A 13,043-nucleotide genomic window follows, 5' to 3' on the forward strand; every position below is an offset into this window, starting at 1 on the left:
TAGTATCCTCCTTCCCAGCTCTGACACCACAGAGCCTTACACCTGTGTCCCTGTTCCCATTCCTACCCTTAGCCAAACATGATTCCAACTTCCTTACTCCCATTCCCTGTTCCCATTTCCCCCTTTAGCAAAACATGATTCCAATTTCCTTACCCCCATTCCCTGTTCCCATCTTCCCCTTTAGCAAAACATGATTCCAATTTTCTTACCCCCATTCCCTGTTCCCATCTCACACACCCACATGCCCACCCCCTCCCACCCATGCCCACAGAGTTTTCATGCAGAACCCACCAAAGCAACAATCTGATCCCCCAGAGCCATCCCAAGGCTCAGTGTTCCCATCATTCCTCCCCTTTTCCTTTTCTTTTACCTGTGCACACACACACACAAAATTCTGTTTTGCCTAACATCCCTTGCACTGTAATTACACTTTTTACACAACTGTACCCCGATTACACTTCCATCTTGTACAACTAGACACAACTAGGGGCAGCCAAGTTAAGTTCCAAAAGAAACCTCTTCCATCCTTTAGTGATTTTGATTACATTACCCAATAGTCAAATAATTTTGCTCAGATTCTCTCTCTGCCTGCTGCCTGCAGCAGTCCCTTATAGACCATTTCTGTGGGAAAAGGGCCCATTTTCCCTCAGAATAGCTATAAAGGCTTCTGGGGACAGAAGCGTAGTGGTGGTAGTAGCCACTCTACCTGACCCCCTTGGATAATTTAATTACCAAGCTTCCATCCAATGTGACTGCACAGAGTTGCACATACAGTTACATTTATATAACTGGGTTTTATCATTAAACAAAAACTTCCTTCTTGACATCTCACATAAGTATCCAAAGTACCCTCCATTAAAACTTCAGAAAAACAAAAGAGTGTGGAAAGGCAGGTTGTACTTTGAAACTTTTTTTTTCTCCACTCCCCCAGGACCAAGTCTCAGATCCAGTCTCTAAAGGTAGTCTGTTAACTCTGCTTTTGACTTTAAACCCTTTTGTCCCAAATCATCTTTAACTACCCCTAACTAATTTACAACCCTTCAGCAGCCCTTGCTGAAGCAGCACCAAACTTGAAAGATTACTGGCAGCTTCCCATAATGCTGCCCTTACTTCAAACCTCTCAAGCAGACTGAAGTGCCTCTTTTCCCTGGGAGGCATTCAGTCCCCATGGGCAGGGACCTTCTTCCCCTACCCATATACCAAGGAGGGTGGGCTCCTCAGCCACCCCCCATACCTCTGGGTCCCCTAACACTTCCTCCATTTCCTTTTTAATCTTATCCCAGGTTGACCCCTGTACCTGGTATGGGCCCTGGTCCTCCCTTATCCATTTATCCAAAAAATCCTTTACCCTGGCTTGCCAGAACCCGCAACTACCATCACGAGAGTTCGCGATACCCCCTCCAAGCAGCTGCGCGGACTGTTGGGGAGGGGGACTTACAGGCTGCCACTCACCTATCCAATGCGATGCATCCGAGTCACCGGCACCAAGATGTTAGGGGGCTTATTCCTTCACCCACTTACTTCCCTGGTCCTTCTCGCTTGAACAGAGAGCAACAATACCCGAAGTCCAAAGGTGCAAACAATTCGATGTTTATTGGGGTGAACTTCCAGCAAGCATGATTCCAGTTTCCTTCCTTAGTATCCTCCTTCCCAGCTCTGACACCACAGAGCCTTACACCTGTGTCCCTGTTCCCATTCCTACCCTTAGCCAAACATGATTCCAACTTCCTTACTCCCATTCCCTGTTCCCATTTCCCCCTTTAGCAAAACATGATTCCAATTTCCTTACCCCCATTCCCTGTTCCCATCTTCCCCTTTAGCAAAACATGATTCCAATTTTCTTACCCCCATTCCCTGTTCCCATCTCACACACCCACATGCCCACCCCCTCCCACCCATGCCCACAGAGTTTTCATGCAGAACCCACCAAAGCAACAATCTGATCCCCCAGAGCCATCCCAAGGCTCAGTGTTCCCATCAATATAAAGGGAAGGATTAAGAAGCTAGGATAACCTCGCTGACACCTGACCAAAATGACCAATGAGGAGACAAGATACTTTCAAAGCTGGAGGGGGGAGAAACAAAGGGTCTGGGTCTGTCTGTGTGATGCTTTTGCCGGGGACAGAACAGGAATGGAGTCTTAGAATTTAGTAAGTAATCTAGCTAGATATGCGTTAGATTATGATTCCTTTAAATGGCTGAGAAAATAAACTGTGCTGAATGGAATGGATATTCCTGTCTTTTTGGCTTTTTGTAACTTAAGGTTTTGCCTAGAGGGATTCTCTATGTTTTGAATCTAATTACCCTGTAAGGTATTTACCATCCTGATTTTACAGAGGTGATTCTTTTTACTGTTTCTTCTATTAAAATTGTTCTTGTAAGAAACTGAATGTTTTTTTCATTGTTCTTAAGATCCAAGGGTTTAGGTCTGTGGTCACCTATGCAAATTGGTGAGGATTTTTATCAAACCTTCCCCAGAAAGGGGGGTGCAAGGTTTTGGTGAGGATTTTGGGGGGAAAGATGTTTCCAAACTACTCTTTCCCAATAATAAACCCGGTTAGACGTTTGGTGGTGGCAGTGAAAGTCCAAGGGCAAAAGGTAAAATAGTTTGTACCTTGGGGAAGTTTTAACCTAAGCTGGTAAAAGTAAGCTTAGGAGGCTTTCATGCAGGTCCCCACATCTGTACCCTAGAGTTCAGAGTGGGGAAGGAACCTTGACAGCACTAAATTTCCTTCTTTATGGAAAAAGAGATAAAAAGAGCTATGTGGATTTTTTCTAAAAGTGATGCTCTAGAAATGGTTTTGTGGAAGTTCTCTGGTCTATGTGATACAGGAGGTCAGACTTGATGACCACAATGATACCTTTTGGCCTTGGAATCTATCTATGAATACAGGGTGGGGAAACAAACCTGAAAAAAAATGATAAAGTTGGGAGCTGGCCACCACCAAGGGGCCAGTAGGCTGCGATGTCTCTGTTACCAGGAGGATGCTAAACTAAAGAATAGAGCTGGTTGAAACTATTCCAATGAAACACTTACCAAATTTCTCCTGTATTGTCTGAATTGCTTCAAAGAAACACAATTAAACTGTTAATCAAAAGACAAGAGGAGTCCGCAGATGAGAGAAACTAAACAGAGATTTTTAATATAATCAAAATACATTATGGAGGTAGTTTTGGGGAGTGCAGAATGCATTGATCTGCATGTAGTGACCAAAATTTGACAGATATTTGGCTTTCACAAACACTTAGGCTATTTCTGTACTCATGGTAGTGAGTACATACATTTCACGCCAAGCTAGCATGGGTATAAATAGAGATGTGGTCAGTGAGGCACTGTTTAGGCAAGTAAAGACACACTAGAACCTTAGGATATATTCCCTACAGGGCTCTCCTCATGCCCAAGAAGTTCATCCCACGTCTGCACTGCTACTTTTAGCAGTGAAGTTGTTACACCCCAACAGCGGGCGGGATTGAACCTGGGACCTCTGCAGCTAAATGCATGAGACTCTACTGCATGAGCTAAAAACCACATAGCTGTTAGCTAAGGCTGTAGAGCAGCCTCATTAATCTCTCTCTGTAAGTGGTCTCAGTGTCACTCGATGGGACAGAACACCATACCCAGGCGGTGTGTGGATTACATACTTTGCCTAGCTGAGGAAGCACATCTCGAGCTTCAGAGACTTCCCAGTCGATATCCCAGATGAGCCCCTACTTGTCACACCGTCAGACCCCAGTCATCAGCAGGCAGGATTGAACCTGGGACCTCTGCAGCTAAATGCATGAACCTCTACTGCATGATGTAAAAACCATACAGCTGTTAGCTAAAGCTATAGAGTAGACTCATCAATCTCTCTCTCTCTCTCTCTCTCTCATCTCGGTGCCACTAGATAGGACAGAACACCATGCCCAGGATATGTGTGGGTTACCAAGTGTCTCACTGCCTCCCCGCTGCCAGAACCTTTCACTGCCATGTGTAGTTACACACTGCAGTGCGGACACAGCCTGCTTTTCACTGTGGTGTGTAGCTACATGTACCCAACACACCACCGCCAGCATAGACAATGCCTTAGTTTTATGAAGGCCAGGAATTAAAACAGTGCACTCATAAGAGCAGGAAAATATGGACTTTCCGGTATTGTAGAGAAAAAACATCACCTGTACTTTAGGTGAATTATCTGTACTTTAGATTAATGAAAACAATAAATCAAGGAAGAAAAAAGGTAAAGTCTCCATGTGTGAAGTATAGTGTGTTTCTTCTTTGTAACATGCTGAATTTTCCCCAAAATGCCCCCTATCCCTGTATATAAGACTCCTAGAAATTTCAAAACTCTAGCTGCTACATAGATACAGTAAATTCATCGCATTTATCCCGTTTATTTACAGTTAAGTCTTGGGGCAGAGGTTATCTGTATTTTTGTCTGCCATGATGGTGCCTATCAACAGGGCATTTAACTCTTCCTATAGTTGGTCATTTGCTGTCTGAGATTCACCTTCTAAAGTAACATTTTCACCTACATCATCTTCAAGCCTGAATCATCTTCCTCCCCAGTAGTGATATGGACACCCCATTTGAAGTCAAGCCCTTTCTTCGTCTCATCCCCTTTCCTTGTCTTGTGACAGTTGATTAATTCATTTCTCTATTAGCTCCACTCTTGCCTTTTCCAGCTATGTCTCTGGTCCTAGTACATTTCTGAGAACACTTTTACTCCATTTCCTTTCTGCCCCATAATATCATACAGGTGTAGGCAGAAAACCCTGGCAGACATGTGGAGCTTTATCCCTTTATGCTGTGCTGCTTTTCAGACATTCCCTTTGTGATATCTGTGCTAAGTCAAATTTAGTTGGTAAGTGAAATTTAGTAATGACTCTGCTGGAGTTTGGTCAAAGTGTTTTAGTTATTATTAGGTGATTGAGAAGCAGAAAATAAAATCTTCAGGTTAAATTTTCATGTTTACTGTGGGTCTCAGGTATAGGTGGTAAAAAAAGTAAAAAAAAAAGTATAGATTTTTTTCTCATTTTTTCAAATATATCTAAACTTAAATCAAGGAATTATGATGTGATTGGAATAACAGAGACTTGGTGGGATAACTCACATGACTGGAGTACTGTCATGGATGGAAATAAACTGTTCAGGAAGGACAGGCAGGGCAGAAAAGGTGGGGGAGTTGCACTGTATGTAAGGGAGCAGTATGACTGCTCAAAGCTCCGGTACGAAACTGCAGAAAAACCTGAGTGTCTCTGGATTAAGTTTAGAAGTGTGAGCAACAAGGGTGATGTTGTGGTGGGAGTCTGCTATAGACCACCGGACCAGGGGGGTGAGGTGGACGAGGCTTTCTTCTGGCAACTCATGGAAGTTACTAGATCACAGATCCTGGTTCTCATGGGAGACTTCAATCACCCTGATATCTGCTGGGAGAGCAGCAGATTTTTTTTGGAAAGGGTAGGGGACAATTTCCTAGTGCAAGTGCTGGAGGAACCAAATGAGGCAGAGCTCTTCTTGACCTGCTGCTCACAAACCGGGAAGAATTAGTAAGGGAAGCAAAAGTGGAAGGGAACCTGGGAGGCAGTGACCATGAGATGGTCGAGTTCAGGATCCTGACACAGAGAAGAAAGGAGAGCAGCAGAATACGGACCCTGGACTTCAGAAAAGCAGACTTTGATTCCCTCAGGGAACTGATGGGCAGGATCCCCTGGGAGAATAACATGAGGCGGAAAGGAGTCCAGGAGAGCTGGCTGTATTTTAAAGAATCCTTATTGAGGTTACAGGGACAAACCATCCCGATGTGTAGAAAGAATAGTAAATATGGCAGGCAACCAGCTTGGCTTAACAGTGAAATCCTTGCTGATCTTGAACACAAAAGAAGCTTGCAAGAAGTGGAAGATTGGACAAATGACCAGGGATGAGTATAAAAATATTGCTCGGGGATGCAGGAGTGAAATCAGGAAGGCGAAATCACACCTGGAGTTGCAGCTTGCAAGAGATGTTAAGAGTAACAAGAAGGGTTTCTTCAGGTATGTTAGCAACAAGAAGAAAGTCAAGGAAAGTGTGGGCCCCTTACTGAATGAGGGAGGAAACCTAGTGACAGAGGATGTGGAAAAAGCTAATGTACTCAATGCTTTTTTTGCCTCTGTCTTCATGAACAAGTTCAGCTCCCACTGGGCAAAACAGCATGGGGAGGAGGTTACCAGCCCTCTGTGGAGAAAAAAGTGGTTTGGGACTATTTAGAAAAGTTGGACAAGCACAAGTCCATGGGGCCAGATGCACTGCATCCGAGAGTGCTAAAGGAGTTGGCGGATGTGATTGCAGAGCCATTGGCCATTATCTTTGAAAACTCATGGCAAGTCCCAGACGACTGGAAAAAGGCTAATGTAGTGCCCATCTTTAAAAAAGGGAAGAAGGAGGATCCTGGGAACTACAGGCCAGTCAGTCTCACCTCAGTCCCTGGAAAAATCATGGAGCAGGTCCTCAAGGAATCAATTCTGAAGCACTTAGAGGAGAGGAAAGTGATCAGGACACTCAGCATGGATTTACCAAGGGAAAGTCATGCCTGACTAATCTAATTGCCTTCTATGACGAGATAACTGGCTCTGTGGAGGAGGGAAAAGCGGTGGACATGTTGTTCCTTGACTTTAGCAAAGCTTTTGACACTGTCTCCCACAGTATTCTTGCCAGCAAGTTAAAGAAGTATGGGCTGGATGAATGGACTATAAGGTGGATAGAAAGTTGGCTAGATTGTCGGGCTCAACGGGTAGTGATCAATGGCTCCATGTCTACTTGGCAGCCGGTATCAAGTGGAGTGCCCCAAGGGTTGGTCCTCAGGCCAGTTTTGTTCAATATCTTCAGAAATGAGCTGGAGGATGGTGTGGATTGCACCCTCAGCAAGTTTGCAGATGACACTAAACTTGGAGGAGAGGTAGATACGCTGGAGGGCAGAGATAGGATACAGAGGGACCTAGACAAATTAGAGGATTGGGCCAAAAGAAATCTGATGAGGTTCAACAAGGACAAGTGCAGAGTCCTGCACTTAGGACGGAAGAATCCCATGCACCGCTACAGACTGGGGACCGAATGGCTCGGCAGCAGTTCTGCAGAAAAGGACCTAGGGGTTACAGTGGACAAGAAGCTGGATATGGATATGTGCCCTTGTTGCCAAGTAGGCCAATGGCATTTTGGGATGTATATGTAGGGGCATTGCCGGCAGATCGAGGGACGTTATCGTTCCCCTCTATTCAACACTGGTGAGGCCTCATCTGGAGTACTGTGTCCAGTTTTGGGCCCCACACTACAAGAAGGATGTGGAAAAAGTGGAAAGAGTCCAGCGGAGGGCAACAAAAATGATTAGGGGACTGGAACACATGACTTATGAGGAGAGGCTGAGGGAACTGGGATTGTTTAGTCTGCGGAAGAGAAGAATGAGGGGGGATTTGATAGCTGCTTTCAACTACCTGAAAGGGGGTTCCAAAGAGGATGGATCTAGACTGTTCTCAGTGGTAGCTGATGACAGAACAAGGAGTAATGGTCTCAAGTTGCAATGGGGGAGGTTTAGGTTGGATATTAGGAAAAACTTTTTCACTAGGAGGGTGGTGAAACACTGGAATGCGTTACCTAGGGAGGTGGTGGAATCTCCTTCCTTAGAAGTTTTTAAGGTCGGGCTTTGTCAGGCCTGATGAGGTGATTGGATGATTTGGATGATTGGATGATGTCTTGGATGATTTAGTTGGGGATTGGTCCTGCTTTGAGCAGGGGGTTGGACTAGATGACCTCCTGAGGTCCCTTCCAACCCTGATATTCTATGATTCTATGAAATGAATTTTTTTTATTGTTGAAAATCTCAATTGATCTCAACAGGATTGGTTGAAATCCCCTTCCTCCACCAAATTGTCTTGATCTGACAATGCCATCTCCTGTAACATAATTGATAAAGTGCTAAAGACCTCAACCGAATCTACAGTTGTAATTGCAGGTACATGAGAACTTGTATCAGTGTCTCCAAGGAGGAAAAAACACAGGTTGTCTCAAAATGATTCCAAATCTTTTAGATGAACACAATTCCCAACTCCCCCAGAAATCATCTTCATTGATCTTTTCCTCTTTTTTTTTTACACAGTACCACCACTTACAAGTATCTATAGGTAAAAAGTGAAATTCATTGAAGTATTATTATTAATAAATTTAACAATAACCTGCCCTAAGTGTGGAGTTGCTTGGTAGAAATTAACTCCACCAGTGGGCAGCAGTGTCTTTTGACAATTTCACTATTTAACAGACTGATGGAGAATGCCATCTCTCTCTCTCTCTCTCTCTCTCTGACACCAGGTGGGCAAGGTAATAATTTTTATGGGACCAACTTCTATTGGTGAAAAAGACAAGATTTGGAACTTACACAGAGGTCCAAAAGGTACTTAGAGTGTCTCAGCTAAATGCAATGTGGAACAGATTGTTTAGCATATGGAGTTAACACATGCCTCAAGAGATCATTCAAGGTAATATGGATAGTTTGCACCTCTGTAGTCATAGGACAAAAGAGGGTTAGTGGGTTGCAGATTGTTGTAATAAGCCATAAATCCAGTGTCTTTATTGAGTCCATGATTTTTAGAGTTTAGCAAAGTTATGAATTTAAACTCCCAGGCTTGTCTTTTGCAGGTGTTGTGCTGGTTTCCCCTGAGGATGAGGACTGAGAGGTCAGATATGGAGTGATTGTTTTGTGACAAGTGTTTGGCCATGGGTGATATGGTGTTCTTGTCTTTTATGTTTTTTCTGAGTAAGTTCATTTGAGAGCACAGTAATTGTCTCATTTCACCTACATAGTTGTAATTGGGGCATTTAGTGCACTGGATGAGGTACACCACATAGGCATATGTGGGACTCATGGCTCTTGAAAGGTGTGTTGTGATGGGTATTGATCGTCTAGCAGTGGTGATGTGTCTGTAAGTTTTCATCTGTTGTTGTGGCAGTGTCTGGTGCCGCTTTAAGTTGGTGTCCAGGTCTGTGGGGAGCTTGCTTCTGTTGTTGAACTTGGTGAGGTTAGGGTGTTTGTTTCAAGTCCAAAAGTGAGGATTCAGGAAAGATTTCTTTCAGGATGATGTTCCCATCGAGTTTGGGTTGTAACTATTTAAAGATATGCCGTATGGGTTCCAGTGTGGGCTGGTAGGTGACAGTGGGTGTGGTCAAAGGGTTTTTTCCATATTGAACCAGATTCTTTCAGGATATTTGGGTGGCCTGTTCCATGAGGTGATCTACTTCTCTGGTGGAGTGTCCTTGTTTCGTGAAGGCAGATTTAAGTGTGTTAAGGTGTGTACCTCAGGCTTTCTCCTCAGAACATAGTCTGTGGTATCTGAATGTCTGGCTGTAAATAGCAGAATTCTTGGCGTGTTTGGGGTGTTTACTGAATCTGTCGAGGTAGGTGTTGTGATCCATGTGTTTCTTGTATATAGTTGTTTGTAGGGTTCCATTGTTTAAGCTGATTGTTGTCTCCAGGATGTTGCTGCTGGTGTGGGAGTGTTCCAGAGAGAGTGGTCTAATCTCTCTCTCATGACCATCAGCATAGTATCCCATCATGGAATTTTCAAAAGTGCCTCTGGGTGTTAGGAGCAAAGCATGGACTTTCAAAGAGAGCAGTGCTCCTAAATTCCTTGGACACATTTGAAAATCTCGTCCTAAAGACCAAATCCAATGCAAACTGAAGTCAATGGAAAGACTTTCATTGCCTTCCATGGCTGATCATTAAGGCCTTGGAGATGGTTTTTCAAGAACAAGCTCAGTACTGATATAACTCTCCTCCTATTCAGATCAATGGGAGTTCTACCGGTGACTTCAACTGGGACAGAGTTAGGCCAATACTGAGTGCTTTTGAAGATCCCACCTTGAGTGTTTAACTGTATAGCCTTTCAATGCAAATCCACCCCTTCATGCATAAGACAGTCCCTTCAATATGTCCTAAAGAGAGTTCAGATCTCACCTGCTTCTCATGAAGATTTAATTTAGTTTTGTCATATTTTGAAAAAGTTGAATGACATGAGAGAATAATGGACACTGTGAACTGTTTTGCAGATGTTTTCTTCCCTGCCACCTCCCCATGGATGACTGCCTTCATTGTGATATTGCTGATTAGCACAGCCCTGGTTATCGCTGCAATTTATAAGCTGAAAAGTACATTTTCCTATTCATGTTATGTCAGCAAACACTAAAGAGTCTAAACACTGTGATATGAAAGAGCTTGGGTAGAAGATGTGACTCATTCCCATGTACAGCCTGTACCCCTTGCAAACCATCCAAAATTGCTCAGTGAGGCTGTTCGGGCTAGATTCACAAAGAAACAGGTGGGGGGATGCTCACAACGTCTAACTTTCAGGTGCCTGGATAATCAATGGTATTAACAAACCATGTGTGAGGTGCCCAGGCTCCCTGTATAGTGAATGGAAAGAGCTAGGCACCTCAGAATGGGATTCACACAAGCGAGCCCTCTACACATAACTTCACCTAAATCATGCCAAGGAGTGTATGCTGAGCCCTGCCCTTCATAGAATCACAGAATTATAGAATATCAGGGTTGGAAGGGACCTCAGGAGGTCATCTAGTCCAACCCCCTGCTCAAAGCAGGACCAATCCCCAACTAAATCATCCCAGACAGGGCTTTGTCAAGCCTGACCTTAAAAACTTCTAAGGAAGGAGATTCCACCACCTCCCTAGGTAACGCATTCCAGTGTTTCACCACTCTCCTAGTGAAAAAGTTTTTCCTAATATCCAACCTAAACCTCCCCCACTGCAACTTGAGACCATTACTCCTTGTTCTGTCATCAGCTACCACTGAGAACAGTCTAGATCCATCCTCTTTGGAACCCCCTTTCAGGTAGTTGAAAGCAGCTATCAAATCCCCCCTCATTCTTCTCTTCCGCAGACTAAACAATCCTAGTTCCCTCAGCCTCTCCTCATAAGTCATGTGTTCCAGACCCCTAATCATTTTTGTTGCCCTCCGCTGGACTCTTTCCAATTTTTCCACATCCTTCTTGCAGTGTGGGGCCCAAAACTGGACACAGTACTCCAGATGAGGCCTCACCAATGTCGAATAGAGGGGAACGATCACGTCCCTCGATCTGCTGGCAATGCCCCTACATATACATCCCAAAATGCCATTGGCCTTCTTGGCAACAAGGGCACACTGCTGACTCATATCCAGCTTCTTGTCCACTGTAACCCCTAGGTCCTTTTCTGCAGAACTGCTGCCTAGCCATTCGGTCCCTAGTCTGTAGCGGTGCATGGGATTCTTCCGTCCTAAGTGCAGGACTCTGCACTTGTCCTTGTTGAACCTCATCAGATTTCTTTTGGCCCAATCCTCCAATTTGTCTAGGGCCCTCTGTATCCTATCCCTACCCTCCAGCGTATCTACCACTCCTCCAAGTTTAGTGTCATCTGCAAACTTGCTGAGGGTGCAATCCACACCATCCTCCAGATCATTAACGAAGATATTGAACAAAACCAGCCTCAGGACCCACCCTTGGAGCACTCTGCTGGATACCGGCTGCCAACTAGACATGGAGCCATTGATCACTACCCGTTGAGCCCGACAATCTAGCCAACTTTCTATCCACCTTATAGTCCATTCATCCAGCCCATACTTCTTTAACTTGCTGGCAAGTTATGGGTTTAAAGATTAAGAATTAGCATGAGGGCTAGCCTATGTGATTGACCAGAGGTGATGGAATTTAGTAATATGTGCTTGGCACATGTTAAATAAACTGCAAAGGAACAAGAATAACACAAGATTGTACAAAATAGTAGATTTTTAGGTCCTTTTGCAATAAGGTAATTATGAATTTAAGCACATTTACATTTTAAAACTATTGGGGCATTAATTGACAAAGCGAGATATTAACTGGCGGAAGCTTCACTATGGTTAGCGGGAATACCACAAATGGTTAGTCAGAATGCCACATATGTTCAAGAGTCAAACGCCTATCAGATATGAGCTCAAACATGTGTGGAGGAATAAAATGTGGTTATCCAGCCTGTTGTTGGGACACTAGAGATGACTGAATGGCAATTTCCACTTCCTTTTTCATCTATCTTTGTGGTTTAACAGGCTCTACGATGTTCTAAGTGCATCAGCATTGGGAATTGTTTTATCCTGTACCAGCCATAAGGCTATACCTATGCACGACCCAGGGGGTTATTTTCTTATACTTGTCTTGCTAGATTTCATTTTTCTATTGTTTCAGCTATACTTGTCTGTATTAAATCAAATTTATAAGGTATCTATATGTGTCCCACCAATTTCATCTTTTAATTAATTTTAAGTAACCACCTAGATAAAGAACCTGTTATTAGTAACAAGTGCGTTTAGAAACCCAAATTAACCAAGGCTTCAGACTGCTTTTTATTTTATGTTTGTACAGCACCCAGCACAGTGGGGTCCCAATCCTGAATGGAGACACTGGGTGAAACTGAATGCAAATGGTAACTAATAACAACAACAATAAAATCTCCTGATGCACACTGGAAAAAGAAAAACTAGGAATTAATGAAAGCAATAGGGAGAATGATTTTAGTTCCTTTAAAGATAACATGCATTTACCTCTCCGTCGATTAAAGAATAATTCTATTTGCAAATGGCTAAATCCTGACTCATCTTCCCAGTGAAGCTGATGGGAGTTTTGTCTCTGTAACGTCTGAATAAAGAGCCCTTCATTTGGCCCTAGACATGTTATAGTTACAAACTTTGCATGTGACTTTCACAGAAACACACTTACTGTCTGATTCTTTTCCCACTTATAGAAGTCTCATACCTTTGTCACTCCCTTCATTACACTGGAGATACTGATGGTTTACTTTGGTGTAAATGAAATAAGAATCAGGCCGTTAGACCATAAATAAAAGGACCAGGATGCCACTAATACTGAATTTCCAGAGTGGCTCAGCACATTTAACTGGGACTAGGTTTCCAAAAGTGCTCAGCTCACAGTTAGGCACCTAGATAAGGGCCAGATGTTCAAAAGGGCTCAGCTCAACTCCCTCTGTGACATGCATGGCCAGATTTTCAAAAGAG

This window comes from Caretta caretta, chromosome 23 (genome assembly GCF_965140235.1).
Source record: "Caretta caretta isolate rCarCar2 chromosome 23, rCarCar1.hap1, whole genome shotgun sequence".
NCBI classification, from domain to species: domain Eukaryota; kingdom Metazoa; phylum Chordata; order Testudines; family Cheloniidae; genus Caretta; species Caretta caretta.